The following is a 27,534-nucleotide window of genomic DNA, read 5'->3' as shown; positions in this document are numbered from 1 at the left end:
CCTTAAGGACCGAGGGCGTATCCATACGCCCGTGGGAATTCCGGCCCCCACCGCTAGCCGGTTGGGGACCGGAGCCGGATGCCTGCTGAAATCGTTCAGCAGGCATCCCGGCATATCGCCCAGGGGGGTCATTATGCCCCCCCATGTCGGCGATCGCCGCAGATCGCTGGACAATTCAGTCCAGCGATCTGCGGCGATTCCGGGTCAATCGGGTCTCCGGTGACCCGGTGACCCGGAATTACTGGCTGTTCGGGGCCGTCTCTGACGGCCCCGAACAGCCAGAGCCTGCAGGGGTGAGGTGGCACTGGTGCCACCTCACGATCGCCCTGATTCGTCGGCCGGATTACCGGCCGACCAATCAGGGCGCCTGCTGCGGGTGTCACTCCCGCACCCGCTCCGCCCCTCTTCCGGAGGACGTGAGCGGGTGCGGGAAGACGACCCCCGGTGCTGGGGACCCCGATCCCCGGCGTCCCTGTTGGGATCGGGGCCCCAGGAGCAGCTGCGGCGGCGAGGGACAGCCTGCGATGGAGCAGCAGCAGGAGGTGAGTGACAGCCTCCTGCTGTTGCTTAGCAACAGCTCCCAGCATGCAAAAAGGGCATGCTGGGAGCTGTAGTTATGCAACAGCAGGAGGCAGACCACCACAACTCCCAGCATTCCCTTATGGGCATGCTGGGACTTATGGTTTTGCAACAGCTGGAGGCACATTCTTTCTATGGAAAAGTGTACCTTCAGCTGTTGTATAACTACAACTCCCAGCTTGCACAAACAGCTAAAGTGCATGCTGGGAGTTGTAGTGGTGCATCTGCTGGTTGCATAACTACAACTCCCAGCATGCCCGTTGGCTGTCGGTGACTGCTGAGAGTTGTAGTTTTGCAACAGCTGAAGGCACACTGGTTGTGGAACTCAAGAGTTTTTTTTTACCTAACTCAGTGTTTCACGACCGGTGTGCCTCCAGCTGTTGCAAACTACAACTCTCAGCAGTCACCTTACACCATGCACCGTACATGCTGGGAGTTGTAGTTTTGCAACAGCTGGAGGCACACTGGTTGTGAAACACTGAGTTAGGTCACAAACTCAGTGATACATAACCAGTGTACCTACAGTTGTTGCAAAACTACAACTCTCAGCAGTCACCGACAGCCAACGGGCATGCTGGGAGTTGTAGTTATGCAACAGCTGGATGTCCCCCCCCCCAATGTGAACGTACAGGGTACACTCACATGGGCGGAGGATTACAGTAAGTATCTGGCTGCAAATTTGAGCTGCCGCAAACTTTCTGCTGCAGCTCAAATTGCCAGCGAGAAACTACTGTGAACCCCCGCCCGTGTGACTGTACCCTAAAAACACTACACTACACTAACAAAAAATAAAATAAAAAGTAAAAAACACTACATATACACATACCCCTACACAGCCCCCCTCCCCTCCCCAATAAAAATGAAAAACGTCTGGTACGCCACTGTTTCCAGAACGGAGCCTCCAGCTGTTGCAAAACAACTCCCAGTATTGTCGGACAGCCGTTGACTGTCCAGGCATGCTGGGAGTTTTGCAACAGCTGGAGGCACCCTGTTTGGGAATCACTGGCGTAGAATACCCCTATGTCCACCCCTATGCAATCCCTAATTTAGGCCTCAAATGCGCATGGCGCTCTCACTTTGGAGCCCTGTCGTATTTCAAGGCAACAGTTTAGGGTCACATATGGGGTATCGCCGTACTCGGGAGAAATTGTGTTACAAATTTTGGGGGGTATTTTCTGCTTTTACCCTTTTTAAAAATGTAAAATTTTGGGGAAAACAAGCATTTTAGGTAAAAAAAAAAAAAAAATTTTTACATATGCAAAAGTCGTGAAACACCTGTGGGGTATAAAGGTTCACTTAACCCCTTGTTACGTTCCCCGAGGGGTCTAGTTTCCAAAATGGTATGCCATGTGTTTTTTTTTGCTATCCTGGCACCATAGGGGCTTCCTAAATGCGGCATGCCCCCAGAGCAAAATTCGCTTTCAAAAAGCCAAATGTTACTCCTTCTCTTCTGAGACCTGTAGTGCGCCAGCAGAGCACTTTTCACCCCCATATGGGGTGTTTTCTGAATCGGGAGAAATTGGGCTTCAAATTTTTAGGGGTATTTTCTGCTATTACCCTTTTTAAAAATAAAAATTTTTTGGGAAAACAAGCATTTTAGGTAAAATTTTTTTTTTTTTTTTACATTTGCAAAAGTCGTGAAACACCTGTGGGGTATTAAGGTTCACTTTATCCCATGTTACATTCCCCGAGGGGTCTAGTTTCCAAAATGGTATGCCATGTGGGTTTTTTTTGCTGTTCTGGCACCATAAGGGCTTCCTAAAGGTAACATGCCCCCCAAAAACCATTTCAGAAAAACGTACTCTCCAAAATCCCCTTGTCGCTCCTTCCCTTCTGAGCCCTCTACTGCGCCCGCCGAACATTTTACATAGACATATGAGGTATGTGCTTACTCGAGAGAAATTGGGCTACAAATACAAGTAAAAATTTTGTCCTTTTACCCCTTGTAAAAATTCTAAAATTGGGTCTACAAGAACATGTGAGTGTAAAAAATGAAGATTGTGAATTTTCTCCTTCACTTTGCTGCTATTCGTGTGAAACACCTAAAGGGTTAAAACACTTACTGAATGTCATTTTGAATACTTTGGGGGGTGTAGTTTTTATAATGGGGTCATTTATGGGGTATTTCTAATATGAAGACCCTTCAAATCCACTTCAAACCTGAACTGGTCCCTGAAAAATACTGAGTTTGAAAATTTTGTGAAAAATCGGAAAATTGCTGCTGATCGTTGAAGCCCTCTGGTGTCTTCCAAAAGTAAAAACACGTCAATTTTATGATACAAACATAAAGTAGACATATTGTATATGTGAACCAAAAAAAAATGTATTCGTAATATCCATTTTCCTTACAAGCAGAAAGCTTCAAAGTTAGAAAAATGCTAAATTTTCAAATTTTTCATCAAATTTACGGATTTTTCACCAAGAAAGGATGCAAGTATCGACAAAAATTTACCACTATGTTAAAGTAGAATATGTCACGAAAAAACAATCTCGGAATCAGAATGATAACTAAAAGCATTCCAGAGTTATTAATGATTAAAGTGACAGTGGTCAGATGTGCAAAAAACGCTCCGGTCCTTAAGGCCAAAATGGGCTCCGTCCTGAAGGGGTTAAGGAGGCCATTTAGTCAGCAGCAGCAGAAGTCCTGTGCCTGGACGCTCCAACAGCGGCCAGACACAAGCAGAAGCAGAAGCAGCAGCAGCACCACCTTTTGTTTTTTGGCTGCAGCAGCAGCAGCAGCAAGGCCCACAGGGCTGGCTAGCTGGCTAGCCAGCAAGCAGGTAGCAATGAAAGTAGGAATCTTTCTTTTTAACCCTGTAAGGGGGTGGTGCACTGTACCCGAAGATACTGCCATATCGGGTCAATGCATAGGGCGACGGAAGCAAGCTTCGAAATCGGCCCCCGTTCTCAAAAATCCATTTAATATATGGTCCCCAGATAGGGGACGTATCAGATATTAAACTGATAAGAACAGATACTACACTTGATCTTAGCCAAAAGGCCGAGAAGCGATAACCGTGAAAGGGGCGGGCCCAACAAGGTCCCCTTCATGGGCACTATCACTGCTTGCTGTCAGGGAGGCTGCCAGACAATTTTCCATGCACACTCTGGGCTGGGGGGCAGTCAACCACCAGTACACACAGCAGAACCTAAACCCATACCATTATTGCTAAGCAGCAAGACAGGGGCCCATTGCACTCCCACGGGGCCTTTTTAAATGCAATCCATAACCCGGATTTGCCAGGAACCCTTCTTACTCCTCCTACTTGCATGTGACACTGGGCTTAGGATCTGCATAGGAAACACACACACAAGCACACACCTACCTTTGTTGCCTGCAGATGCCTCCTTGGCTGTCCCCAAACGGTATCAAACCAACACCCACGGGAAGCTGTAAGCATAGAGGACATGCCTGCACCCCATTGGACTTACCTGTGTGGGTTAAACCCGGGTTATTTGACAACCTATGGCGGTGATGGTTCTGCTCAGGCAGAGCAGTGCTGATGCTCCTCATAAAGCTGTCGCTGCTGTGAAGGTTCTAGGTGACATCACAAATCCCTATGGTTACATACACAACAAAGCTGGGTTGTTGTTGTTTACACTCTGCAAGGCCTGTGGAAGTGAGTGACATCATAGCACTGTAGTTCTGAGGGTTCTAGATGGATGCAACAATCTCCTGTTGCTTCTATGAAGGCCATAATAGACGACATCACCAAACAGCTCCATAGTCACATACACAGCAAAGGAGAGATGTTGTTTACACCTAGTGATGTCAGTGGTATTGAGTGACATCACAGCACAGTGCTAAGGCTCCTGGGCCTGGACACAGCAGCGGCTGCAATATCTCAACGGAGAATACGTTTATATATATGTGTGTGTGTGCGCGTATATATATATATATATATATATATATATATATATATATATATATTTCTCCGCCGAAATCACTTTTAAACCCATTTCCACCTTTTTTTCCCTTCTCTTCCTCTTACTTTTTTTTCACGTTTTTTTACGTTTTTCTCCTTTTCGCCTCTTTTCTGGGCGTATTATTCTTCTTTTTCTTCTTTTTTTTCGTCTAATGCATACCCCATCAGTGCAGCAATGCTTATTCAATACCGCCAGCAGATGGAGACACTGGGGGATAATTTTCTAAGGATTTATACTGATTTTTCCTGTCTGAATTTGTCGCACAGAAAGTTGCAGGCCAAATATGTGTGACATTTCTGCGACTTTAGCTTCTAGAGCATTTTTACAACATTATACATAGGTGCTGAATACATAAAAAGCGACTGTTCAGCGACAGACAAGTCGCATCGGCTGAAAGTAGGCCAGAATGTCAGTCCATGTTGGAGCAGGTTTAGATACAGTCTAAAGCATAGATCTCAAAGTCTGTGCACAGAATTTAGCAAGGGCCTCGCACCTTCTGATGCATCAGGTAGGTGCACAATAGCATAGCCTAACCCTCTGTACTTTGGTCTATATTGATGCGGGACATAGACAGCCAGCTGATGACCAATCCATTAGTGCAATGGATGGCTGGAAGCATTTGTCTTTGCCTTTGCAATACCACAGAAGCAATGCATGGTCAATGTACAGCAATGACACACCTGTGTGAACAGCCAGGAGACCCCCCCCCCATGTTATGTTACATAGTTACATAGTTAGTACGGTCGAAAAAAGACATATGTCCATCAAGTTCAACCAGGGAATTAAGGGGTAGGGGTGTGGCGCGATATTGGGGAAGGGATGAGATTTTATATTTCTTCATAAGCATTAATCTTATTTTGTCAATTAGGAACATTCAGCACCCACCCGCTATCAAGGCAGCTGCCTATCATGTCATGCCCTACCTGCACAGGTGTGCTGGCTACTCAAATGATCCAATTAAGGAGGCCATTTAGTCAGCAGCAGCAGAAGTCCTGTGCCTGGACGCTCCAACAGCGGCCAGACACAAGCAGAAGCAGAAGCAGCAGCAGCACCACCTTTTGTTTTTTGGCTGCAGCAGCAGCAGCAGCAAGGCCCACAGGGCTGGCTAGCTGGCTAGCCAGCAAGCAGGTAGCAATGAAAGTAGGAATCTTTCTTTTTAACCCTGTAAGGGGGTGGTGCACTGTACCCGAAGATACTGCCATATCGGGTCAATGCATAGGGCGACGGAAGCAAGCTTCGAAATCGGCCCCCGTTCTCAAAAATCCATTTAATATATGGTCCCCAGATAGGGGACGTATCAGATATTAAACTGATAAGAACAGATACTACACTTGATCTTAGCCAAAAGGCCGAGAAGCGATAACCGTGAAAGGGGCGGGCCCAACAAGGTCCCCTTCATGGGCACTATCACTGCTTGCTGTCAGGGAGGCTGCCAGACAATTTTCCATGCACACTCTGGGCTGGGGGGCAGTCAACCACCAGTACACACAGCAGAACCTAAACCCATACCATTATTGCTAAGCAGCAAGACAGGGGCCCATTGCACTCCCACGGGGCCTTTTTAAATGCAATCCATAACCCGGATTTGCCAGGAACCCTTCTTACTCCTCCTACTTGCATGTGACACTGGGCTTAGGATCTGCATAGGAAACACACACACAAGCACACACCTACCTTTGTTGCCTGCAGATGCCTCCTTGGCTGTCCCCAAACGGTATCAAACCAACACCCACGGGAAGCTGTAAGCATAGAGGACATGCCTGCACCCCATTGGACTTACCTGTGTGGGTTAAACCCGGGTTATTTGACAACCTATGGCGGTGATGGTTCTGCTCAGGCAGAGCAGTGCTGATGCTCCTCATAAAGCTGTCGCTGCTGTGAAGGTTCTAGGTGACATCACAAATCCCTATGGTTACATACACAACAAAGCTGGGTTGTTGTTGTTTACACTCTGCAAGGCCTGTGGAAGTGAGTGACATCATAGCACTGTAGTTCTGAGGGTTCTAGATGGATGCAACAATCTCCTGTTGCTTCTATGAAGGCCATAATAGACGACATCACCAAACAGCTCCATAGTCACATACACAGCAAAGGAGAGATGTTGTTTACACCTAGTGATGTCAGTGGTATTGAGTGACATCACAGCACAGTGCTAAGGCTCCTGGGCCTGGACACAGCAGCGGCTGCAATATCTCAACGGAGAATACGTTTATATATATATGTGTGTGTGTGCGCGTATATATATATATATATATATATATATATATATATATATATATATATATTTCTCCGCCGAAATCACTTTTAAACCCATTTCCACCTTTTTTTCCCTTCTCTTCCTCTTACTTTTTTTTCACGTTTTTTTACGTTTTTCTCCTTTTCGCCTCTTTTCTGGGCGTATTATTCTTCTTTTTCTTCTTTTTTTTCGTCTAATGCATACCCCATCAGTGCAGCAATGCTTATTCAATACCGCCAGCAGATGGAGACACTGGGGGATAATTTTCTAAGGATTTATACTGATTTTTCCTGTCTGAATTTGTCGCACAGAAAGTTGCAGGCCAAATATGTGTGACATTTCTGCGACTTTAGCTTCTAGAGCATTTTTACAACATTATACATAGGTGCTGAATACATAAAAAGCGACTGTTCAGCGACAGACAAGTCGCATCGGCTGAAAGTAGGCCAGAATGTCAGTCCATGTTGGAGCAGGTTTAGATACAGTCTAAAGCATAGATCTCAAAGTCTGTGCACAGAATTTAGCAAGGGCCTCGCACCTTCTGATGCATCAGGTAGGTGCACAATAGCATAGCCTAACCCTCTGTACTTTGGTCTATATTGATGCGGGACATAGACAGCCAGCTGATGACCAATCCATTAGTGCAATGGATGGCTGGAAGCATTTGTCTTTGCCTTTGCAATACCACAGAAGCAATGCATGGTCAATGTACAGCAATGACACACCTGTGTGAACAGCCAGGAGACCCCCCCCCCCATGTTATGTTACATAGTTACATAGTTAGTACGGTCGAAAAAAGACATATGTCCATCAAGTTCAACCAGGGAATTAAGGGGTAGGGGTGTGGCGCGATATTGGGGAAGGGATGAGATTTTATATTTCTTCATAAGCATTAATCTTATTTTGTCAATTAGGAACATTCAGCACCCACCCGCTATCAAGGCAGCTGCCTATCATGTCATGCCCTACCTGCACAGGTGTGCTGGCTACTCAAATGATCCAATTAAGGAGGCCATTTAGTCAGCAGCAGCAGAAGTCCTGTGCCTGGACGCTCCAACAGCGGCCAGACACAAGCAGAAGCAGAAGCAGCAGCAGCACCACCTTTTGTTTTTTGGCTGCAGCAGCAGCAGCAAGGCCCACAGGGCTGGCTAGCTGGCTAGCCAGCAAGCAGGTAGCAATGAAAGTAGGAATCTTTCTTTTTAACCCTGTAAGGGGGTGGTGCACTGTACCCGAAGATACTGCCATATCGGGTCAATGCATAGGGCGACGGAAGCAAGCTTCGAAATCGGCCCCCGTTCTCAAAAATCCATTTAATATATGGTCCTCAGATAGGGGACGTATCAGATATTAAACTGATAAGAACAGATACTACACTTGATCTTAGCCAAAAGGCCGAGAAGCGATAACCGTGAAAGGGGCGGGCCCAACAAGGTCCCCTTCATGGGCACTATCACTGCTTGCTGTCAGGGAGGCTGCCAGACAATTTTCCATGCACACTCTGGGCTGGGGGGCAGTCAACCACCAGTACACACAGCAGAACCTAAACCCATACCATTATTGCTAAGCAGCAAGACAGGGGCCCATTGCACTCCCACGGGGCCTTTTTAAATGCAATCCATAACCCGGATTTGCCAGGAACCCTTCTTACTCCTCCTACTTGCATGTGACACTGGGCTTAGGATCTGCATAGGAAACACACACACAAGCACACACCTACCTTTGTTGCCTGCAGATGCCTCCTTGGCTGTCCCCAAACGGTATCAAACCAACACCCACGGGAAGCTGTAAGCATAGAGGACATGCCTGCACCCCATTGGACTTACCTGTGTGGGTTAAACCCGGGTTATTTGACAACCTATGGCGGTGATGGTTCTGCTCAGGCAGAGCAGTGCTGATGCTCCTCATAAAGCTGTCGCTGCTGTGAAGGTTCTAGGTGACATCACAAATCCCTATGGTTACATACACAACAAAGCTGGGTTGTTGTTGTTTACACTCTGCAAGGCCTGTGGAAGTGAGTGACATCATAGCACTGTAGTTCTGAGGGTTCTAGATGGATGCAACAATCTCCTGTTGCTTCTATGAAGGCCATAATAGACGACATCACCAAACAGCTCCATAGTCACATACACAGCAAAGGAGAGATGTTGTTTACACCTAGTGATGTCAGTGGTATTGAGTGACATCACAGCACAGTGCTAAGGCTCCTGGGCCTGGACACAGCAGCGGCTGCAATATCTCAACGGAGAATACGTTTATATATATGTGTGTGTGTGCGCGTATATATATATATATATATATATATATATATATATATATATTTCTCCGCCGAAATCACTTTTAAACCCATTTCCACCTTTTTTTCCCTTCTCTTCCTCTTACTTTTTTTTAACGTTTTTTTACGTTTTTCTCCTTTTCGCCTCTTTTCTGGGCGTATTATTCTTCTTTTTCTTCTTTTTTTTCGTCTAATGCATACCCCATCAGTGCAGCAATGCTTATTCAATACCGCCAGCAGATGGAGACACTGGGGGATAATTTTCTAAGGATTTATACTGATTTTTCCTGTCTGAATTTGTCGCACAGAAAGTTGCAGGCCAAATATGTGTGACATTTCTGCGACTTTAGCTTCTAGAGCATTTTTACAACATTATACATAGGTGCTGAATACATAAAAAGCGACTGTTCAGCGACAGACAAGTCGCATCGGCTGAAAGTAGGCCAGAATGTCAGTCCATGTTGGAGCAGGTTTAGATACAGTCTAAAGCATAGATCTCAAAGTCTGTGCACAGAATTTAGCAAGGGCCTCGCACCTTCTGATGCATCAGGTAGGTGCACAATAGCATAGCCTAACCCTCTGTACTTTGGTCTATATTGATGCGGGACATAGACAGCCAGCTGATGACCAATCCATTAGTGCAATGGATGGCTGGAAGCATTTGTCTTTGCCTTTGCAATACCACAGAAGCAATGCATGGTCAATGTACAGCAATGACACACCTGTGTGAACAGCCAGGAGACCCCCCCCCCATGTTATGTTACATAGTTACATAGTTAGTACGGTCGAAAAAAGACATATGTCCATCAAGTTCAACCAGGGAATTAAGGGGTAGGGGTGTGGCGCGATATTGGGGAAGGGATGAGATTTTATATTTCTTCATAAGCATTAATCTTATTTTGTCAATTAGGAACATTCAGCACCCACCCGCTATCAAGGCAGCTGCCTATCATGTCATGCCCTACCTGCACAGGTGTGCTGGCTACTCAAATGATCCAATTAAGGAGGCCATTTAGTCAGCAGCAGCAGAAGTCCTGTGCCTGGACGCTCCAACAGCGGCCAGACACAAGCAGAAGCAGAAGCAGCAGCAGCACCACCTTTTGTTTTTTGGCTGCAGCAGCAGCAGCAGCAAGGCCCACAGGGCTGGCTAGCTGGCTAGCCAGCAAGCAGGTAGCAATGAAAGTAGGAATCTTTCTTTTTAACCCTGTAAGGGGGTGGTGCACTGTACCCGAAGATACTGCCATATCGGGTCAATGCATAGGGCGACGGAAGCAAGCTTCGAAATCGGCCCCCGTTCTCAAAAATCCATTTAATATATGGTCCCCAGATAGGGGACGTATCAGATATTAAACTGATAAGAACAGATAAGGTTTCAACAAAATTTTATTGAATAAATAAGAAACCATACAAAATTTAAAATGCAAAATAATAAAAGGTTCACAAAAGTTTTAAAATACAAATAATAAAACCAGTAATAAAAGGAGAAAAAATAAAAATGGCAGGATAAAACATTATACAAATGTCATAAAAACTGATTATATTGTTATTTCGTTCCATAGAGGCAGACACCACATGGATGCTGCCTCGCTGGCCCCCAACTGTTTCTTGTCTCTTAGGTAATAGATGTACATCTCACTCAGGGCCAGCTTTATACAGTTTTTAACATCAATAAAATCATGTTTAAAAAGTAAGATGTTCCTAACTTTCCAGATGGCATTTTTAAAACAATTAATAATCATCCAGCAGATCATCTGCTGTTTAAAATTGGGGCAGTTAAAAAGACCGTAAAAGACACATTCGTGATTAAAATCTTTTAGGCCGCAGGCCCACTTCAAAAGTGGGCCTACCTTCCTCCAAAGCTCCCGTGCAAAAGGGCAGTTCCAAAATATGTGCAGCACCGTTTCGTCCACTCCGCAGCCATCTCTCGGGCACTTGGCTCTCGCCACCAGTCCTCGCCTGTGCTGGAACTCACGAGTAGGGAGGCACTGGTGGACGATTGCCCAGGCAAGATCCCTGTGTACATTCGCCAGAAACTTCCCGTACACGTTCCGCCATACCTTTTTGGATCTTGCCTGTGTGAAATTGGACACTGCCAGGGTAACCTCACTCCGCCTGAGGACCTTTGATACCTTTCTCTGGTCCCCCAGTATGTCAGGCTCCAAATCTTGGAGACCTAGGAGCCTGACTGTCTTTTCCAACACCACATAATGTTTTGGGGGACACAGAAGCACCGGAGCGTTCAGAGGGATGCGCAACCATCTTTTAAAAACCATGCCCGCAGCGTACCTTAAAAAGCAGCTAAAAATGCCATCGGATTTAATAATTTTAAAACAGAAACAGAAATACTTTATGTAAAAGAAAGTAAAAAGGTTAGGAACATCTTTCCCGCCATTATCTTTACTTTTGTACATAAAATCACGCTTTAATTTCTCCATTTTTGAACCCCATAAAAAAGTAAAAACAATTCTAGTTACTTTTTTAATGTATAAAATAGATGGAGGAAATACCATGGCAATGTATAGCATAATAGGGAGTAAAACCATCTTTATTATTAAAATCTTCCCCTCCATGGTAAGGTTTCTAAGATTCCACATTAAAATCTTCTTCTCCATCTTAGCTATAGCTGAATCCCAGTTAGGGCTCCCATCATTGACCTGGTTAAAAACAATACCTAAAACTTTAATTTGATCCTGTTGCATTGTAACTCCTGGGGTGATGGATGAATCCCAGGAGCCAATATAAAAACAGTCACATTTATCTGTGTTTAGCTTAAAACCAGAGACCTCGCAGAAATAGCTGGTGTTCCTCAATGCCCCCCTCATGGATGGAGAGTCCGGGCACAGTATGGTGACATCATCCATGTACCCCAACACCTTTAGATGGGTCCCTCCTCCACCAGGTATCGGTACGCCTCTTACTACCCGGTCTTTTCTGAGGAGGGCCATCAGTGGTTCGATTGCGCAAATAAAAAGGAGTGGGGACAGGGGGCAGCCCTGTTTGACACCTGATAAAAGAGGAACACCGCTGGTTAAAAAGCCATTAACAGAGACTTGACTAAAACAGGATCGGTATAAAAGCATGATTCGGCTTAAAATCGTTTCAGGCACTGCCATCTTTTTAAGAACTAAAAACAGGTATTCATGGGAGACCCTATCAAAGGCTTTTTCAAAGTCTAAGGATAAAATTGCTACAGTTTGATTTCTATCCTTAAAATACCATAAAACATCTCTTAAAATATTTAGGGATTCAGCTATAGACCTTCCAGGTACCCCACAAACCTGATTTGGGTGAATTAATTTATGAATAAAAGGTTTAAAACGGACAGCTAATAACTTGGCTAAAACTTTATAATCGACATTTAAAAGTGTGATGGGGCGCCAATTTTTTAGCATATCCTTTTCACCCTTTTTAAAAAGTAATGATACAATCCCCCTCCTCCAGGAAGGGGGAAGTTCATTAACAATAAAAGTTTCTTTATACAATAAAACCATATCATCCTTTAAAATATCCCAAAAAGCTAAATAAAATTCGATGGGTAAACCATCTTCCCCAGGGGCCTTCCCACTAGAAAAACTTTTAAAAACAAATAAAAGTTCATCTAAGTTAAGATCACGGGATAAAACCTCCTGGTCTAAAACATCTAGCTTAAAATCAAGGGAATTAAGAACATGTTCTAAAAAGGATGGATTAAGATCTTTCTTATTAAAAAGAAGCTGGTAGAAGTTAAAAACTGCATCTAACATGCCTTTTGGAGTGGATTCACCCTCAAGGTTTTGGATGATATCCCTCCTATTCATCACTTTTTTAAAAAAGAAACGGGAACATTTCTCGCCCTCCTCCAGGTGCTGCACATGTGAGTTAAAAATGATTTGTTTCCCTTTCTTTTCTATGGCATGTTTTATTTCAGTTTTAAGGTTTAAAATATCATTTTCTACATCCATACCAGCTTCTTTCAATTTAAAAAGTACATTTAAACGCATGTTAAGAACATAAAACCACTGTTTTTCCATTTTTGCCTTCTTCTTACCTGCTTTGATAAAAAAAAATCTGATTTTAGATTTGGTGCCCTCCCACCAGTGCAGCATAGGCTCATGGGGTTTTCTTTGTGATTGCCAGCATTGGTAGGTCCGCACAAACTCCTCTTTTATCTCAGGGTCCTCTAGGAGTGTGGTGTTTAATCTCCAGAGGCCCCTTTTTGCTTTTTGCTCCCCCTCTAGCTCCAGGCCCACCAAGAGGAGCTTATGATCAGAGAAGATATTCTGCTCGAGCGTGCATTTCAGGGGTTTAAAAGCTCTAGAGGAAAAAATAAAATCGATTCTGGAGCTCACTCTTCCATTGGACCATGTGGCGCCCGGGTCCTCCGGCAAGAGATCCTTCCAGCAATCTTTCAAATTAAAATCATCAATAAAATTTTTAAGCAGGTAAGAAGTGCGGTCTTTACGATTAATATCCCCACCCTGCCGGTGTTCCCCATCACGTATGCAGTTAAAATCACCTCCCACCAGCAGGGGGGAAGACCCAACACAAAACAGTGGTAAAATTTCAAATAGTTCTGCCCGCTCCTGTTTATCAGGAGGGGCATACACATTTAAAACACGAATTAAAAGTCCATTAAAATATAGATGAATTAAAAGAGCTCTGCCAGGCACAATCTCAGTTACTGTATGAATAGAAAAGGACTGGCCTCGGCAGAGCAGCCCAACACCCACAGAACGACAGTCATTTGCACCGGACCATATGGATGGGCCCAGCTTCCAGTCTTCTTTTAAGTCTTTATAGTCCATTTTACTAGGGATTCCACATTCTTGTAGCAGGCAAAGGTCAAAGTCACATGTCTCTAGATAAGAAAATAAAGCAGCCCTGCGATCAGGGCTCTTTAAGGACCTCACATTGAGTGAGGCAATTTTTACAGGGATAGGCATAGTTTATGGAGAGTCCGTGCTTGGAGAATCAAAGTCAATAATAAGCTGCGTACCGTCATCCCCCGCCTGCGGGGTCATCAGCTCCTTGATGTTCTGAGGGTCGGAGCTTGAGATCGATGATGCCCCGACCCTGAGCTCGCTCTCGTCCGAACTACGGCACGCCGCTTTCCTTTGAATGTCTTCCTCTTCTTCTTCTCTTTGTCTTTTAAATGTCACACTGCTGTCCATATCCTCTGTGTTGCTCTCACTCGATGTAATCTCTGGCCCCCGGCTGATGGATCTGCGTCTTCTTTCATCTTTTGACGACTGGAACTGCTGCACAGGGGCCTGTGAGGCCTCTTTTCCGGAACCTTTGCCGCTACCTTGGGAAGTTTTCATCGCTTGTTCCCCAGCAAGCGTTGCTGAGGACTGTTGCTCCAACTTCCCCATCGATCGACGATGGCCAGTTTTACCCACCGGGTCCACTGCTGGCGGGGCAGCAAACCCTGGTTTGGCGCCACTTGTCTTCTTGGCCCTGTCCTGTATAGGCGGAGTAACAGGACCGGGCTCAGACCTGGCCACCTGGCTCCCCTTCCGGCGGGCTTTCACCGGGGCCTCTTCGTCCGGAGCAGGGCGACCCTGGGCCAAGCCAGTACCTGGCTTATGCTGCAATTTTGGGTCCACCTCTGCCCCCACCGAGGCCCGTCGGCTGCCACCCGCCACAGGTGAGCCCCCTTCAGAAGTTTTGGCGGGCTCTTGAGCCAGGTAGGAAGTCGATCGACGTCTTTCAATTTCCCGGGCAGTAAACTCGATCACCCGCCCGGGCTTCGTGGAATCCCCATGGCCTCCCCCTAGCACTACCACCGGTGGGCCCCCCGATGGAGCACCAGAGGTCTTGGGCCTGGACCCATCAGTACCTGCCATCTGGGGTTTGGGCATCTTAAAAAAGGACGTCTTTTGTCCTGTCCCCTCTTTGGGTGGGCCCAGCCTTGACCCACCCATCGTAGTTTTTGCTTTATGGGGACAGGAATTAAAATCGTGATTTTCCTCTCCGCAGAGGTTGCACCTTATCGTATGGCTACATCTTGAGGCTATGTGACCTTCTTGGCCACACCTATTGCAGCGAATCACACGCTCCGCGCCGCAGGTCTCCTGGGTGTGGCCAAACCTCAAGCAATTTCGGCAATACATAGGCATTTGAGGATAGAACAGGAAGCCCCGAACTCTCCCGATGGCAAAATTTGGGGGCGGATGGCAAAGACCCCCAATACCACCGGGATCCTTACGGAGCTTGACCCAGAACTTCCTCTTGCCGTTCCAGAACCGCACGGAGTTCAAGATTTTGTTTGCGAATCGCACCTCTTCGCAGTATCGTCGAAGAAAAGTGGCTATATCCTCCGTGGTCACATGAGGGCTGTGCATAGCCACCACCAACGGTATATGTTCCTCACCATAGAGGAACTGGAACGAAAGACCGTCGAGTCGATCGTCCCTCTGGTCCGCACCAGACAAGGTTGCATAGATGTTATCGCAACACGCCGTGGCCGTGAAGGTGACGGTATACAGGCCACGGCTTTCCTGGTCATTTAGACACAGGATGTCCTCCCTATTGAGGCGGAAGTAGTCAAGAAGAATCACCTCCGCAATGAAGCGGAGGTTCTTCAACTGACGATGGCTCTCCGACACCTCTATGCGGATGGTATTTCGCATCGACATTTCCCCAGAGGGGAAAGCCCAGGAGAACGGCATCTTCCACACCCAGGGACTAAGCCCCTTCCCCAATAGCAGCAGGGGCTCGGAATCCCGCTATAAAAGCGGAACCCTTACCCAAGGCAGAGGTCGGGGGTACCCTAGGTGCTTCCGAAGCTACAGGTAACGCTCAACGTACCGAAAATGCCTTCTGAGACACAAGGTCCCAGAGACAGGGGGATCGCAACCCGTTGTCTGTGGACTAAGCCCGCTCCCCAATAGCAGCAAGGGGGTGAAGTCCCTCCGTAAGGAGAGACAATCCCCCAAGGCCGAGAAGCGGGGTACCACAGACACCTTCCGACCAGACCAAATGCAGATACTACACTTGATCTTAGCCAAAAGGCCGAGAAGCGATAACCGTGAAAGGGGCGGGCCCAACAAGGTCCCCTTCATGGGCACTATCACTGCTTGCTGTCAGGGAGGCTGCCAGACAATTTTCCATGCACACTCTGGGCTGGGGGGCAGTCAACCACCAGTACACACAGCAGAACCTAAACCCATACCATTATTGCTAAGCAGCAAGACAGGGGCCCATTGCACTCCCACGGGGCCTTTTTAAATGCAATCCATAACCCGGATTTGCCAGGAACCCTTCTTACTCCTCCTACTTGCATGTGACACTGGGCTTAGGATCTGCATAGGAAACACACACACAAGCACACACCTACCTTTGTTGCCTGCAGATGCCTCCTTGGCTGTCCCCAAACGGTATCAAACCAACACCCACGGGAAGCTGTAAGCATAGAGGACATGCCTGCACCCCATTGGACTTACCTGTGTGGGTTAAACCCGGGTTATTTGACAACCTATGGCGGTGATGGTTCTGCTCAGGCAGAGCAGTGCTGATGCTCCTCATAAAGCTGTCGCTGCTGTGAAGGTTCTAGGTGACATCACAAATCCCTATGGTTACATACACAACAAAGCTGGGTTGTTGTTGTTTACACTCTGCAAGGCCTGTGGAAGTGAGTGACATCATAGCACTGTAGTTCTGAGGGTTCTAGATGGATGCAACAATCTCCTGTTGCTTCTATGAAGGCCATAATAGACGACATCACCAAACAGCTCCATAGTCACATACACAGCAAAGGAGAGATGTTGTTTACACCTAGTGATGTCAGTGGTATTGAGTGACATCACAGCACAGTGCTAAGGCTCCTGGGCCTGGACACAGCAGCGGCTGCAATATCTCAACGGAGAATACGTTTATATATATGTGTGTGTGTGCGCGTATATATATATATATATATATATATATATATATATATATATATATATATATATTTCTCCGCCGAAATCACTTTTAAACCCATTTCCACCTTTTTTTCCCTTCTCTTCCTCTTACTTTTTTTTCACGTTTTTTTACGTTTTTCTCCTTTTCGCCTCTTTTCTGGGCGTATTATTCTTCTTTTTCTTCTTTTTTTTCGTCTAATGCATACCCCATCAGTGCAGCAATGCTTATTCAATACCGCCAGCAGATGGAGACACTGGGGGATAATTTTCTAAGGATTTATACTGATTTTTCCTGTCTGAATTTGTCGCACAGAAAGTTGCAGGCCAAATATGTGTGACATTTCTGCGACTTTAGCTTCTAGAGCATTTTTACAACATTATACATAGGTGCTGAATACATAAAAAGCGACTGTTCAGCGACAGACAAGTCGCATCGGCTGAAAGTAGGCCAGAATGTCAGTCCATGTTGGAGCAGGTTTAGATACAGTCTAAAGCATAGATCTCAAAGTCTGTGCACAGAATTTAGCAAGGGCCTCGCACCTTCTGATGCATCAGGTAGGTGCACAATAGCATAGCCTAACCCTCTGTACTTTGGTCTATATTGATGCGGGACATAGACAGCCAGCTGATGACCAATCCATTAGTGCAATGGATGGCTGGAAGCATTTGTCTTTGCCTTTGCAATACCACAGAAGCAATGCATGGTCAATGTACAGCAATGACACACCTGTGTGAACAGCCAGGAGACCCCCCCCCCCATGTTATGTTACATAGTTACATAGTTAGTACGGTCGAAAAAAGACATATGTCCATCAAGTTCAACCAGGGAATTAAGGGGTAGGGGTGTGGCGCGATATTGGGGAAGGGATGAGATTTTATATTTCTTCATAAGCATTAATCTTATTTTGTCAATTAGGAACATTCAGCACCCACCCGCTATCAAGGCAGCTGCCTATCATGTCATGCCCTACCTGCACAGGTGTGCTGGCTACTCAAATGATCCAATTAAGGAGGCCATTTAGTCAGCAGCAGCAGAAGTCCTGTGCCTGGACGCTCCAACAGCGGCCAGACACAAGCAGAAGCAGAAGCAGCAGCAGCACCACCTTTTGTTTTTTGGCTGCAGCAGCAGCAGCAGCAAGGCCCACAGGGCTGGCTAGCTGGCTAGCCAGCAAGCAGGTAGCAATGAAAGTAGGAATCTTTCTTTTTAACCCTGTAAGGGGGTGGTGCACTGTACCCGAAGATACTGCCATATCGGGTCAATGCATAGGGCGACGGAAGCAAGCTTCGAAATCGGCCCCCGTTCTCAAAAATCCATTTAATATATGGTCCCCAGATAGGGGACGTATCAGATATTAAACTGATAAGAACAGATACTACACTTGATCTTAGCCAAAAGGCCGAGAAGCGATAACCGTGAAAGGGGCGGGCCCAACAAGGTCCCCTTCATGGGCACTATCACTGCTTGCTGTCAGGGAGGCTGCCAGACAATTTTCCATGCACACTCTGGGCTGGGGGGCAGTCAACCACCAGTACACACAGCAGAACCTAAACCCATACCATTATTGCTAAGCAGCAAGACAGGGGCCCATTGCACTCCCACGGGGCCTTTTTAAATGCAATCCATAACCCGGATTTGCCAGGAACCCTTCTTACTCCTCCTACTTGCATGTGACACTGGGCTTAGGATCTGCATAGGAAACACACACACAAGCACACACCTACCTTTGTTGCCTGCAGATGCCTCCTTGGCTGTCCCCAAACGGTATCAAACCAACACCCACGGGAAGCTGTAAGCATAGAGGACATGCCTGCACCCCATTGGACTTACCTGTGTGGGTTAAACCCGGGTTATTTGACAACCTATGGCGGTGATGGTTCTGCTCAGGCAGAGCAGTGCTGATGCTCCTCATAAAGCTGTCGCTGCTGTGAAGGTTCTAGGTGACATCACAAATCCCTATGGTTACATACACAACAAAGCTGGGTTGTTGTTGTTTACACTCTGCAAGGCCTGTGGAAGTGAGTGACATCATAGCACTGTAGTTCTGAGGGTTCTAGATGGATGCAACAATCTCCTGTTGCTTCTATGAAGGCCATAATAGACGACATCACCAAACAGCTCCATAGTCACATACACAGCAAAGGAGAGATGTTGTTTACACCTAGTGATGTCAGTGGTATTGAGTGACATCACAGCACAGTGCTAAGGCTCCTGGGCCTGGACACAGCAGCGGCTGCAATATCTCAACGGAGAATACGTTTATATATATGTGTGTGTGTGCGCGTATATATATATATATATATATATATATATATATATATATATATATTTCTCCGCCGAAATCACTTTTAAACCCATTTCCACCTTTTTTTCCCTTCTCTTCCTCTTACTTTTTTTTCACGTTTTTTTACGTTTTTCTCCTTTTCGCCTCTTTTCTGGGCGTATTATTCTTCTTTTTCTTCTTTTTTTTCGTCTAATGCATACCCCATCAGTGCAGCAATGCTTATTCAATACCGCCAGCAGATGGAGACACTGGGGGATAATTTTCTAAGGATTTATACTGATTTTTCCTGTCTGAATTTGTCGCACAGAAAGTTGCAGGCCAAATATGTGTGACATTTCTGCGACTTTAGCTTCTAGAGCATTTTTACAACATTATACATAGGTGCTGAATACATAAAAAGCGACTGTTCAGCGACAGACAAGTCGCATCGGCTGAAAGTAGGCCAGAATGTCAGTCCATGTTGGAGCAGGTTTAGATACAGTCTAAAGCATAGATCTCAAAGTCTGTGCACAGAATTTAGCAAGGGCCTCGCACCTTCTGATGCATCAGGTAGGTGCACAATAGCATAGCCTAACCCTCTGTACTTTGGTCTATATTGATGCGGGACATAGACAGCCAGCTGATGACCAATCCATTAGTGCAATGGATGGCTGGAAGCATTTGTCTTTGCCTTTGCAATACCACAGAAGCAATGCATGGTCAATGTACAGCAATGACACACCTGTGTGAACAGCCAGGAGACCCCCCCCCCCCATGTTATGTTACATAGTTACATAGTTAGTACGGTCGAAAAAAGACATATGTCCATCAAGTTCAACCAGGGAATTAAGGGGTAGGGGTGTGGCGCGATATTGGGGAAGGGATGAGATTTTATATTTCTTCATAAGCATTAATCTTATTTTGTCAATTAGGAACATTCAGCACCCACCCGCTATCAAGGCAGCTGCCTATCATGTCATGCCCTACCTGCACAGGTGTGCTGGCTACTCAAATGATCCAATTAAGGTTAAGGAGGCCATTTAGTCAGCAGCAGCAGAAGTCCTGTGCCTGGACGCTCCAACAGCGGCCAGACACAAGCAGAAGCAGAAGCAGCAGCAGCACCACCTTTTGTTTTTTGGCTGCAGCAGCAGCAGCAGCAAGGCCCACAGGGCTGGCTAGCTGGCTAGCCAGCAAGCAGGTAGCAATGAAAGTAGGAATCTTTCTTTTTAACCCTGTAAGGGGGTGGTGCACTGTACCCGAAGATACTGCCATATCGGGTCAATGCATAGGGCGACGGAAGCACGCTTCGAAATCGGCCCCCGTTCTCAAAAATCCATTTAATATATGGTCCCCAGATAGGGGACGTATCAGATATTAAACTGATAAGAACAGATACTACACTTGATCTTAGCCAAAAGGCCGAGAAGCGATAACCGTGAAAGGGGCGGGCCCAACAAGGTCCCCTTCATGGGCACTATCACTGCTTGCTGTCAGGGAGGCTGCCAGACAATTTTCCATGCACACTCTGGGCTGGGGGGCAGTCAACCACCAGTACACACAGCAGAACCTAAACCCATACCATTATTGCTAAGCAGCAAGACAGGGGCCCATTGCACTCCCACGGGGCCTTTTTAAATGCAATCCATAACCCGGATTTGCCAGGAACCCTTCTTACTCCTCCTACTTGCATGTGACACTGGGCTTAGGATCTGCATAGGAAACACACACACAAGCACACACCTACCTTTGTTGCCTGCAGATGCCTCCTTGGCTGTCCCCAAACGGTATCAAACCAACACCCACGGGAAGCTGTAAGCATAGAGGACATGCCTGCACCCCATTGGACTTACCTGTGTGGGTTAAACCCGGGTTATTTGACAACCTATGGCGGTGATGGTTCTGCTCAGGCAGAGCAGTGCTGATGCTCCTCATAAAGCTGTCGCTGCTGTGAAGGTTCTAGGTGACATCACAAATCCCTATGGTTACATACACAACAAAGCTGGGTTGTTGTTGTTTACACTCTGCAAGGCCTGTGGAAGTGAGTGACATCATAGCACTGTAGTTCTGAGGGTTCTAGATGGATGCAACAATCTCCTGTTGCTTCTATGAAGGCCATAATAGACGACATCACCAAACAGCTCCATAGTCACATACACAGCAAAGGAGAGATGTTGTTTACACCTAGTGATGTCAGTGGTATTGAGTGACATCACAGCACAGTGCTAAGGCTCCTGGGCCTGGACACAGCAGCGGCTGCAATATCTCAACGGAGAATACGTTTATATATATGTGTGTGTGTGCGCGTATATATATATATATATATATATATATATATATATATATATATATACTCCGCCGAAATCACTTTTAAACCCATTTCCACCTTTTTTTCCCTTCTCTTCCTCTTACTTTTTTTTCACGTTTTTTTACGTTTTTCTCCTTTTCGCCTCTTTTCTGGGCGTATTATTCTTCTTTTTCTTCTTTTTTTTCGTCTAATGCATACCCCATCAGTGCAGCAATGCTTATTCAATACCGCCAGCAGATGGAGACACTGGGGGATAATTTTCTAAGGATTTATACTGATTTTTCCTGTCTGAATTTGTCGCACAGAAAGTTGCAGGCCAAATATGTGTGACATTTCTGCGACTTTAGCTTCTAGAGCATTTTTACAACATTATACATAGGTGCTGAATACATAAAAAGCGACTGTTCAGCGACAGACAAGTCGCATCGGCTGAAAGTAGGCCAGAATGTCAGTCCATGTTGGAGCAGGTTTAGATACAGTCTAAAGCATAGATCTCAAAGTCTGTGCACAGAATTTAGCAAGGGCCTCGCACCTTCTGATGCATCAGGTAGGTGCACAATAGCATAGCCTAACCCTCTGTACTTTGGTCTATATTGATGCGGGACATAGACAGCCAGCTGATGACCAATCCATTAGTGCAATGGATGGCTGGAAGCATTTGTCTTTGCCTTTGCAATACCACAGAAGCAATGCATGGTCAATGTACAGCAATGACACACCTGTGTGAACAGCCAGGAGACCCCCCCCCCCCATGTTATGTTACATAGTTACATAGTTAGTACGGTCGAAAAAAGACATATGTCCATCAAGTTCAACCAGGGAATTAAGGGGTAGGGGTGTGGCGCGATATTGGGGAAGGGATGAGATTTTATATTTCTTCATAAGCATTAATCTTATTTTGTCAATTAGGAACATTCAGCACCCACCCGCTATCAAGGCAGCTGCCTATCATGTCATGCCCTACCTGCACAGGTGTGCTGGCTACTCAAATGATCCAATTAAGGAGGCCATTTAGTCAGCAGCAGCAGAAGTCCTGTGCCTGGACGCTCCAACAGCGGCCAGACACAAGCAGAAGCAGAAGCAGCAGCAGCACCACCTTTTGTTTTTTGGCTGCAGCAGCAGCAGCAGCAAGGCCCACAGGGCTGGCTAGCTGGCTAGCCAGCAAGCAGGTAGCAATGAAAGTAGGAATCTTTCTTTTTAACCCTGTAAGGGGGTGGTGCACTGTACCCGAAGATACTGCCATATCGGGTCAATGCATAGGGCGACGGAAGCAAGCTTCGAAATCGGCCCCCGTTCTCAAAAATCCATTTAATATATGGTCCCCAGATAGGGGACGTATCAGATATTAAACTGATAAGAACAGATACTACACTTGATCTTAGCCAAAAGGCCGAGAAGCGATAACCGTGAAAGGGGCGGGCCCAACAAGGTCCCCTTCATGGGCACTATCACTGCTTGCTGTCAGGGAGGCTGCCAGACAATTTTCCATGCACACTCTGGGCTGGGGGGCAGTCAACCACCAGTACACACAGCAGAACCTAAACCCATACCATTATTGCTAAGCAGCAAGACAGGGGCCCATTGCACTCCCACGGGGCCTTTTTAAATGCAATCCATAACCCGGATTTGCCAGGAACCCTTCTTACTCCTCCTACTTGCATGTGACACTGGGCTTAGGATCTGCATAGGAAACACACACACAAGCACACACCTACCTTTGTTGCCTGCAGATGCCTCCTTGGCTGTCCCCAAACGGTATCAAACCAACACCCACGGGAAGCTGTAAGCATAGAGGACATGCCTGCACCCCATTGGACTTACCTGTGTGGGTTAAACCCGGGTTATTTGACAACCTATGGCGGTGATGGTTCTGCTCAGGCAGAGCAGTGCTGATGCTCCTCATAAAGCTGTCGCTGCTGTGAAGGTTCTAGGTGACATCACAAATCCCTATGGTTACATACACAACAAAGCTGGGTTGTTGTTGTTTACACTCTGCAAGGCCTGTGGAAGTGAGTGACATCATAGCACTGTAGTTCTGAGGGTTCTAGATGGATGCAACAATCTCCTGTTGCTTCTATGAAGGCCATAATAGACGACATCACCAAACAGCTCCATAGTCACATACACAGCAAAGGAGAGATGTTGTTTACACCTAGTGATGTCAGTGGTATTGAGTGACATCACAGCACAGTGCTAAGGCTCCTGGGCCTGGACACAGCAGCGGCTGCAATATCTCAACGGAGAATACGTTTATATATATGTGTGTGTGTGCGCGTATATATATATATATATATATATATATATATATATATATATATATTTCTCCGCCGAAATCACTTTTAAACCCATTTCCACCTTTTTTTCCCTTCTCTTCCTCTTACTTTTTTTTCACGTTTTTTTACGTTTTTCTCCTTTTCGCCTCTTTTCTGGGCGTATTATTCTTCTTTTTCTTCTTTTTTTTCGTCTAATGCATACCCCATCAGTGCAGCAATGCTTATTCAATACCGCCAGCAGATGGAGACACTGGGGGATAATTTTCTAAGGATTTATACTGATTTTTCCTGTCTGAATTTGTCGCACAGAAAGTTGCAGGCCAAATATGTGTGACATTTCTGCGACTTTAGCTTCTAGAGCATTTTTACAACATTATACATAGGTGCTGAATACATAAAAAGCGACTGTTCAGCGACAGACAAGTCGCATCGGCTGAAAGTAGGCCAGAATGTCAGTCCATGTTGGAGCAGGTTTAGATACAGTCTAAAGCATAGATCTCAAAGTCTGTGCACAGAATTTAGCAAGGGCCTCGCACCTTCTGATGCATCAGGTAGGTGCACAATAGCATAGCCTAACCCTCTGTACTTTGGTCTATATTGATGCGGGACATAGACAGCCAGCTGATGACCAATCCATTAGTGCAATGGATGGCTGGAAGCATTTGTCTTTGCCTTTGCAATACCACAGAAGCAATGCATGGTCAATGTACAGCAATGACACACCTGTGTGAACAGCCAGGAGACCCCCCCCCCCCATGTTATGTTACATAGTTACATAGTTAGTACGGTCGAAAAAAGACATATGTCCATCAAGTTCAACCAGGGAATTAAGGGGTAGGGGTGTGGCGCGATATTGGGGAAGGGATGAGATTTTATATTTCTTCATAAGCATTAATCTTATTTTGTCAATTAGGAACATTCAGCACCCACCCGCTATCAAGGCAGCTGCCTATCATGTCATGCCCTACCTGCACAGGTGTGCTGGCTACTCAAATGATCCAATTAAGGAGGCCATTTAGTCAGCAGCAGCAGAAGTCCTGTGCCTGGACGCTCCAACAGCGGCCAGACACAAGCAGAAGCAGAAGCAGCAGCAGCACCACCTTTTGTTTTTTGGCTGCAGCAGCAGCAGCAGCAAGGCCCACAGGGCTGGCTAGCTAGCAAGCAGGTAGCAATGAAAGTAGGAATCTTTCTTTTTAACCCTGTAAGGGGGTGGTGCACTGTACCCGAAGATACTGCCATATCGGGTCAATGCATAGGGCGACGGAAGCAAGCTTCGAAATCGGCCCCCGTTCTCAAAAATCCATTTAATATATGGTCCCCAGATAGGGGACGTATCAGATATTAAACTGATAAGAACAGATACTACACTTGATCTTAGCCAAAAGGCCGAGAAGCGATAACCGTGAAAGGGGCGGGCCCAACAAGGTCCCCTTCATGGGCACTATCACTGCTTGCTGTCAGGGAGGCTGCCAGACAATTTTCCATGCACACTCTGGGCTGGGGGGCAGTCAACCACCAGTACACACAGCAGAACCTAAACCCATACCATTATTGCTAAGCAGCAAGACAGGGGCCCATTGCACTCCCACGGGGCCTTTTTAAATGCAATCCATAACCCGGATTTGCCAGGAACCCTTCTTACTCCTCCTACTTGCATGTGACACTGGGCTTAGGATCTGCATAGGAAACACACACACAAGCACACACCTACCTTTGTTGCCTGCAGATGCCTCCTTGGCTGTCCCCAAACGGTATCAAACCAACACCCACGGGAAGCTGTAAGCATAGAGGACATGCCTGCACCCCATTGGACTTACCTGTGTGGGTTAAACCCGGGTTATTTGACAACCTATGGCGGTGATGGTTCTGCTCAGGCAGAGCAGTGCTGATGCTCCTCATAAAGCTGTCGCTGCTGTGAAGGTTCTAGGTGACATCACAAATCCCTATGGTTACATACACAACAAAGCTGGGTTGTTGTTGTTTACACTCTGCAAGGCCTGTGGAAGTGAGTGACATCATAGCACTGTAGTTCTGAGGGTTCTAGATGGATGCAACAATCTCCTGTTGCTTCTATGAAGGCCATAATAGACGACATCACCAAACAGCTCCATAGTCACATACACAGCAAAGGAGAGATGTTGTTTACACCTAGTGATGTCAGTGGTATTGAGTGACATCACAGCACAGTGCTAAGGCTCCTGGGCCTGGACACAGCAGCGGCTGCAATATCTCAACGGAGAATACGTTTATATATATGTGTGTGTGTGCGCGTATATATATATATATATATATATATATATATATATATATATATATTTCTCCGCCGAAATCACTTTTAAACCCATTTCCACCTTTTTTTCCCTTCTCTTCCTCTTACTTTTTTTTCACGTTTTTTTACGTTTTTCTCCTTTTCGCCTCTTTTCTGGGCGTATTATTCTTCTTTTTCTTCTTTTTTTTCGTCTAATGCATACCCCATCAGTGCAGCAATGCTTATTCAATACCGCCAGCAGATGGAGACACTGGGGGATAATTTTCTAAGGATTTATACTGATTTTTCCTGTCTGAATTTGTCGCACAGAAAGTTGCAGGCCAAATATGTGTGACATTTCTGCGACTTTAGCTTCTAGAGCATTTTTACAACATTATACATAGGTGCTGAATACATAAAAAGCGACTGTTCAGCGACAGACAAGTCGCATCGGCTGAAAGTAGGCCAGAATGTCAGTCCATGTTGGAGCAGGTTTAGATACAGTCTAAAGCATAGATCTCAAAGTCTGTGCACAGAATTTAGCAAGGGCCTCGCACCTTCTGATGCATCAGGTAGGTGCACAATAGCATAGCCTAACCCTCTGTACTTTGGTCTATATTGATGCGGGACATAGACAGCCAGCTGATGACCAATCCATTAGTGCAATGGATGGCTGGAAGCATTTGTCTTTGCCTTTGCAATACCACAGAAGCAATGCATGGTCAATGTACAGCAATGACACACCTGTGTGAACAGCCAGGAGACCCCCCCCCCCCCATGTTATGTTACATAGTTACATAGTTAGTACGGTCGAAAAAAGACATATGTCCATCAAGTTCAACCAGGGAATTAAGGGGTAGGGGTGTGGCGCGATATTGGGGAAGGGATGAGATTTTATATTTCTTCATAAGCATTAATCTTATTTTGTCAATTAGGAACATTCAGCACCCACCCGCTATCAAGGCAGCTGCCTATCATGTCATGCCCTACCTGCACAGGTGTGCTGGCTACTCAAATGATCCAATTAAGGAGGCCATTTAGTCAGCAGCAGCAGAAGTCCTGTGCCTGGACGCTCCAACAGCGGCCAGACACAAGCAGAAGCAGAAGCAGCAGCAGCACCACCTTTTGTTTTTTGGCTGCAGCAGCAGCAGCAGCAAGGCCCACAGGGCTGGCTAGCTGGCTAGCCAGCAAGCAGGTAGCAATGAAAGTAGGAATCTTTCTTTTTAACCCTGTAAGGGGGTGGTGCACTGTACCCGAAGATACTGCCATATCGGGTCAATGCATAGGGCGACGGAAGCAAGCTTCGAAATCGGCCCCCGTTCTCAAAAATCCATTTAATATATGGTCCCCAGATAGGGGACGTATCAGATATTAAACTGATAAGAACAGATACTACACTTGATCTTAGCCAAAAGGCCGAGAAGCGATAACCGTGAAAGGGGCGGGCCCAACAAGGTCCCCTTCATGGGCACTATCACTGCTTGCTGTCAGGGAGGCTGCCAGACAATTTTCCATGCACACTCTGGGCTGGGGGGCAGTCAACCACCAGTACA

The 27,534-nt window shown here is 46.2% G+C and overlaps 9 non-coding genes and 1 pseudogene across 9 annotated transcripts; all 10 read right to left on the bottom strand.

Moving 5' to 3' along the window:
• Positions 1 to 3,401: 3,401 nt before the first annotated feature.
• On the bottom strand, positions 3,402 to 3,592 carry LOC130305912 (U2 spliceosomal RNA). Its single transcript, XR_008855327.1, has one exon. It is a non-coding gene; the product is annotated as a U2 spliceosomal RNA (small nuclear RNA).
• A 2,084-nt stretch (positions 3,593 to 5,676) lies between these two features.
• LOC130305911 (U2 spliceosomal RNA) lies at positions 5,677 to 5,867 on the bottom strand. Its single transcript, XR_008855326.1, has one exon. It is a non-coding gene; the product is annotated as a U2 spliceosomal RNA (small nuclear RNA).
• Positions 5,868 to 7,955: 2,088 nt separating this feature from the next.
• Positions 7,956 to 8,146, bottom strand: LOC130305937 (U2 spliceosomal RNA). The gene has a single exon (XR_008855352.1). It is a non-coding gene; the product is annotated as a U2 spliceosomal RNA (small nuclear RNA).
• A 2,080-nt stretch (positions 8,147 to 10,226) lies between these two features.
• On the bottom strand, positions 10,227 to 10,412 carry LOC130305938 (U2 spliceosomal RNA). The gene has a single exon (XR_008855353.1). It is a non-coding gene; the product is annotated as a U2 spliceosomal RNA (small nuclear RNA).
• Positions 10,413 to 15,801: 5,389 nt separating this feature from the next.
• LOC130305944 (U2 spliceosomal RNA) lies at positions 15,802 to 16,019 on the bottom strand (annotated as a pseudogene).
• A 2,093-nt stretch (positions 16,020 to 18,112) lies between these two features.
• Positions 18,113 to 18,303, bottom strand: LOC130305945 (U2 spliceosomal RNA). Its single transcript, XR_008855356.1, has one exon. It is a non-coding gene; the product is annotated as a U2 spliceosomal RNA (small nuclear RNA).
• Positions 18,304 to 20,395: 2,092 nt separating this feature from the next.
• Positions 20,396 to 20,586, bottom strand: LOC130305934 (U2 spliceosomal RNA). The gene has a single exon (XR_008855349.1). It is a non-coding gene; the product is annotated as a U2 spliceosomal RNA (small nuclear RNA).
• A 2,085-nt stretch (positions 20,587 to 22,671) lies between these two features.
• LOC130305943 (U2 spliceosomal RNA) lies at positions 22,672 to 22,862 on the bottom strand. The gene has a single exon (XR_008855355.1). It is a non-coding gene; the product is annotated as a U2 spliceosomal RNA (small nuclear RNA).
• A 2,078-nt stretch (positions 22,863 to 24,940) lies between these two features.
• Positions 24,941 to 25,131, bottom strand: LOC130305932 (U2 spliceosomal RNA). Its single transcript, XR_008855347.1, has one exon. It is a non-coding gene; the product is annotated as a U2 spliceosomal RNA (small nuclear RNA).
• A 2,087-nt stretch (positions 25,132 to 27,218) lies between these two features.
• On the bottom strand, positions 27,219 to 27,409 carry LOC130305921 (U2 spliceosomal RNA). The gene has a single exon (XR_008855336.1). It is a non-coding gene; the product is annotated as a U2 spliceosomal RNA (small nuclear RNA).
• Between the last annotated feature and the right edge of the window lie 125 nt (positions 27,410 to 27,534).

The sequence above is a fragment of the Hyla sarda genome, unplaced genomic scaffold (assembly GCF_029499605.1).
Source record: "Hyla sarda isolate aHylSar1 unplaced genomic scaffold, aHylSar1.hap1 scaffold_1344, whole genome shotgun sequence".
Classification (NCBI taxonomy): domain Eukaryota; kingdom Metazoa; phylum Chordata; class Amphibia; order Anura; family Hylidae; genus Hyla; species Hyla sarda.
This window is presented reverse-complemented; position numbering and strand designations above follow the sequence as displayed.